Consider the following 5,354-nt stretch of genomic DNA (forward strand, 5'->3'; position numbering starts at 1 on the left):
CCTGGTCGGAAACTGACGGGGATTTTATGAGAACTGAGTTACATCGGTTTTGGTGAGTTTTGTGTTTATTTTCTTACATATTCACCGTGTTGTACTTTTCCTTTTGGCGGAAAGCTAACGCTTAAGACGTAGCTGTTTGCAAGAAATGCTCCGTTATAAACTGTGATCAGGTTAATGTATAAACGGTTATCCAGTTAATATGTTGAGTTTATGAAGAAGAATTTATTTGTATAATTTAAGGATTTAAAAAGAGTTTTGTCGTGTTGTGGCCTGTTACACAGGTCAGGTTTTTTTGTTCGGTTGGAAGCTCGGTCGGAGCGAAGATTGGTCTGCCGTGTGCGACGTCCACATTCACAGACGGGATTCAAGATGGCGAGCCAGACCTAGACCTTCAATTCATCTTCTCCATCATATCAGGGAGGGACTCTCCTGCGTATGATAATTCGCTGCCGGAGCGGTAGGAACTTCAGGAACTAGTTCAAACCGAACTGAACAGGATTAAGAACTGATTTAAGAACTGGTGAAATTATTATTATTTTTCTGGACTGAATCAAAACTGAAGCTTTTCATTGAACTGAGAACCTGAACTCACATTGGACTTGAACTTGAGCTTAAAGTGTCATGCTTAGATTTTCATATGTTATGTCTCTGAATGTGAATTGAATAATTGTGGTCCACTTTGATTTGTTTGAGGGTATTTCCTTACCTGTGGAAAAAAAACGAGTTAACTCAGAAAAAAAAATAGGAATCCTAAAATAGGTGCAACCTAAGAAAAGGAGACTGGTCTAACTAACTTAAATTAGTTTGACTAAAATAACCTAGGAAAAAGAGACTGGTCTAACTAAATTAGATTAGTTTTACTGAAATAAGCTAGGTGAACTAATGAGTAAAAAGGAGTGATACACTTTTCTTTTTCTTCTTTTTTTGGGGGGGGGGTTGTGTATTGTGTTTCATGTGTGTTTTGCATTCAGTAAATTGCCGGCTTTTTGCAATTAAAGCAGCGGTCTCTGGTGTTGTTATTCTTGCTTCCCCACTCCTTAGAGCCTAGAACTGGTCCAGTAGCGCAGTTAGCTGTGTGATACCGGTGCTACACTAGCTTATCTTAAATTTATTTTCTCAGCAGTACCAGAGGGAAACAGTAACACCTTGATGAGCACAGAGGGTCAAACTGACGAAAAAGGGATTGGATGCTCTCTGCTAAAAATATTCTTTGCCATCTCCCATGTACTTTCAGCAAACAGTTGAGACAGGGTTGTTTTTGGTTTCACCACCATATACCTGCTCTTTTACCTGCCATTGAAGGTATTCTTAAAAGTTTATGTGTTAGTCTGCAGCTCATATGACCAAACTAACCAAGATGAAAATTAAAACACACAACATTGTCTGTACACAACCTCTAGTTGTCTAACCCAAAGATCACTAGGTTTTTTGAAAAGATAGTCTCTGAAAACATTTCTGAAAAATATAGCCAGAGTTTTCAGCAAAGTTGAGCTGAATGTCCAGAAAAGACACAAAGTATTTAAAATTTGCCACATTTTCAACAAACTGGAACCACTTTCAGGTCTTGTTTAGGTCATTTAATTAGCTCCACCTCCTTACGAAAATTAAAAGTTGATAAAAAATAAAGACTTTGTTATTCTAATTTAGTAATATAATGATATTAGTTGTGTTACCACCCCCACGTCACTAGAGGCAGTAGCTGGCCCGGAAATTTCCAACTGAGAAGCAGATTTAGAAGTACACAGAAAGCTACAGAATTTATTAAAAACTGTTAGCTGCGCTAAAGAAAATAAAAGAGAAAAGTTCAAAGCTGAGAGTGGAACTCCTTCCTAAAGATGAAATATATCACAGATTTAAAAATAAAATAAAAACGGGAGACCATGGATAATATATAGGAAATAGCGCCCCCTTCACGTCCTGGAGTGTAATGGTCCCATTTCCAAATAAGGTAGGAGACTGACGTGGTCCGTTCCCGCCCCTTTCTGTTTGCTGCAGCGAGGTCCTTTCTCATATAGACATGAATACGGGTCCTATGACCGATGCTGTTGCACGAAGCTGAAGTTGGTTTCCGATTCAAGCTTCCGATTCGGGAAATGGCTAAAGAACCTAATTTTTCACTACCTACTTGATCTACTCTAGTTAAAAAACTACAACGCCTAGACACTTCAAACAAATCCCAATCATGGCTATAAATATTCTGCTACTAGTTGAGAATAATCTAGTCCAGATTTTAAGTCTCTAGGTGTTGTGGTTCTGGAATTAGAGGAGTTCTAATATTATCTAAATGCAAAAAAAATGATTAAAAATGCCCTTTATTGAAGTTTCACAAATCAGAAAAAAATTTCACAAATCCCAAACATGGTTTTAAATATTCTGCTATTAGAGCAGAATAATACAGTCCAGGTTTGAAGTTTCTATTTCTAGATGTTGCAGTTTTGGAACTGGAGCAGTTCTGGTGTGACCAAGATCCAGATAAAGTGGTGAAATCAACATTTCATTGAAGTTTCAGAAGTCAGAAAAAGGTTTCACAAATCACAAACATGGTTTTACATATTCTGCTAATAGAGCAGAATAATCCAGTGCAGGTTTGAAGAGTCTAGAAGTTGTAGTTTTTTAACTAGAGTAGATTAAAGATGCGCAAGGTAGTGAAAAATTAGGTGGAATCGCCCTTTAGCCATTGCCCGAATCGGAATCTAACTTCAGCTTCGTTGCTGTTGCTGCTACCTTTCATTCATTTGGGGTAATGTTAGCGTGGTAGTAGCTGTTAGCGTAAGCAGAAGCCGGCTTTTCCTTACACAGTTCAGCGTTGACATGACTCCGGTAGATTTCCTTCTTCCAAACTAAGAAGAGACAGCTTTGCGTCGACAACTGAGCTGCTTGTAAAGCCTTTGTGTCCAGGATAAGCTCGATTTTCCGACAACGGTCATGGATTATGAACACAAAGCTAAAGTGGTAGCAGACTGCTTGCTGAGCTACAGGAGAGACGAATCTGGGTGGAAGGTCTGCAGAAAATCGGTAAAGTCTTGGTGTCATATGTATAATATTTGTGTCTGGTGAATCCTATTCCATCTCAGAGTAGCTTTCAGATGTCATCCTCAAGAACAAGTACGACATTAAATGGTCACCCATACTAACTTTAAAAACTTTTGAATTATCAAGCATTAAGTCGATCTTTTTAGTTAAATATTTGTTGTTTTCAGAAAAGTAACAATGAAACCGTAATGAATACGGTTGTATTCATTATCCATCTCATGTACTGTCAGTCAGTTTGTCTGTGGGTTACAAGCCCTCAAACAACTTGTGGTTATGTCCTGGTACATTAAACCGGCCACATTTAGCCATTACCACACCCAACCAATAATACAACATAAATGCCAAAAAAAGGGCCTAAATTAATTTAGAATAGGCTGCTCAGGTAATTGTTGTAGTTATGGTAATTGTTAAGACACGTTTTTTTTTTTTTTATATATTACTGGATACTGATGCTTAAAAATGTACATGATTTACTATCAGTAGGCCTGCTGTCACAAAAATGTTTAGCATTAACACACAAACCAAGTGACTAGTGGGTGGATGTGGTAATCATGTGGAGCATGTTGGAGTTCATTCGTTTTTGTCTCTGTGCTCCACCAGGTTCGTTAACCAGTTTCAGGATTCGACCAGAACCCGTCAGTGTAAATTACCTTGAGAAATAATGAGATTTGGTTATATGAAAACAGGCTTTAATGCCGAAAAATGATCAAATGTTACAAGCCATACATGTCATATAAATGGAACAGATACAGAGTTACATTCACCGTCCAGCGCTGGGCCACACTCGGCTCACCTTATGGATGGAACCAGGTGAGGCAAAGACTGTAGTGCAAGTTTAGCTTTTTATTCTTCTCTGCAATCCGTACTCTCCCTTAAGGATAGTCTAATCAGTTTCAGTCTGTCTACATATGATTGGTGGCAGTCACACATAAACATGGTTATGTAAGCTACAGTGTGTTAGCGGTTAAAAGAGATGGAGGAAAAGATGGAATCTACAACAAGCAGAAGCGGATATGCACATTATTGATGCAAAATCAACAGCAGATCAGCAAGCAAGTTGAATTCTGCAAAAACTCTTTTTCTGTATTTTAACACAACCATTAATATAGTCCTGGATGTGCATTTCGAGTATAAATTTTCTTTGGTCCATAAAAAGGGAAAAAACACTCTGTACCTTCCTTTAAATTTAAAACAGTATACCTCTATGAAGCAGTGATTGTTTTATTTACAATGTTTATATCATTTACTTAAGTAGCTAATACAATATTTAGAAAAATGACAGTGCTTGTACCCTCATGTTCTATTTTGTGCAACCCGTTGTGGAAGACCACCGTGCTGTATTAAATCAAGAACAGAATAGTAGTACCAGGGACCTTAGAGAAAATCTGACATCTTCATTGGTGTGTTTCTCACAAATCTTATCATTTGACCGAAACCAGCACATGTAAATAGGCTGTCATCAGTGTTATTAGACAGCTGCCAAAGCATCTGACAGCAAAAACAGACGTAGTAAAGGTCATCAAAAACAGACTGTTCCACAGAGACAGCTTTACTAAGGTAAGAGTGTTCCAATGTCCAACCTTTGATATGTGAATGTGTGCTCTTCCACAACAACTTGTACAAAGTGCAACTTGTGGGTTTGCCAATGCATCAAGCGTTTTGAAAGCCCACAAGGATAACCTTTAACTGCATCAAGTGTAGCACTGCCTTTTTTCAACTTATCAGGCTGCTAATATTTTAATTTCTATTGATGATTTTCCTTCAAAGTCAAAAGCTATATAACTTAAATCTTCAATTAACCTTCCCCTTTGACATTTATCGGAAATACTTTTATTGACATATCAACTGATATATGAACAAGAAATTTAGTTTGGTATTTGATGCCCAGAAACAACAAAGAGGAATAATGGATAGAACAAATGATGGTAAACTATTGGCTATATAAACAAATGTAGAAACACAAGTAACTCTAAAAAACTTAGAAATTGTGAAAAAGTTCAAGATTTTTTGTCACTCATTTTAGATAGTGAAAGTGATGATTTCAAAATGAGAGACACCAGAACCAACAATGCAGATGAGCTGGGCCCCGTTTCAGAAGGCAGGATAAGTGATAATCCTAAGTAATTGGGGTAAGATAATGTATGGATGTTTCTCTTTTATGTTGTTGCCAAACACAAAGCTTAGTTTTAGTGGAATTTTTTTGATAACTGAGCTTTCTAGATATGAGTTCTTCCACCATCGAACTGTAGGTCGTTGTGACATTAATAGCTCTGAAAAGTTTATTTTATGTATTGACAGTAGAGGTGTGCCGATCGATCGGC

The 5,354-nt window shown here is 37.4% G+C and overlaps 2 long non-coding RNA genes across 2 annotated transcripts in view; both read left to right on the top strand.

Moving 5' to 3' along the window:
* LOC106940972 (uncharacterized) lies at nucleotides 1–875 on the top strand. Its single transcript, XR_001423232.1, has 2 exons — nucleotides 1–52; nucleotides 282–875. It is a non-coding gene; the product is annotated as an uncharacterized LOC106940972 (long non-coding RNA).
* Nucleotides 876–2,522: 1,647 nt separating this feature from the next.
* LOC106940971 (uncharacterized) overlaps nucleotides 2,523–5,354 on the top strand; it is a 9,868-nt gene continuing 7,036 nt past the window's right edge. The window contains exon 1 of the long non-coding RNA XR_001423231.1: nucleotides 2,523–3,015. This is a non-coding gene — a long non-coding RNA (uncharacterized LOC106940971). The remainder of the gene's footprint in view (nucleotides 3,016–5,354) is intronic.

This window comes from Poecilia latipinna, unplaced genomic scaffold, assembly GCF_001443285.1.
Source record: "Poecilia latipinna isolate Pla-1442-1.1 unplaced genomic scaffold, P_latipinna-1.0 Scaffold3437, whole genome shotgun sequence".
NCBI classification, from domain to species: domain Eukaryota; kingdom Metazoa; phylum Chordata; class Actinopteri; order Cyprinodontiformes; family Poeciliidae; genus Poecilia; species Poecilia latipinna.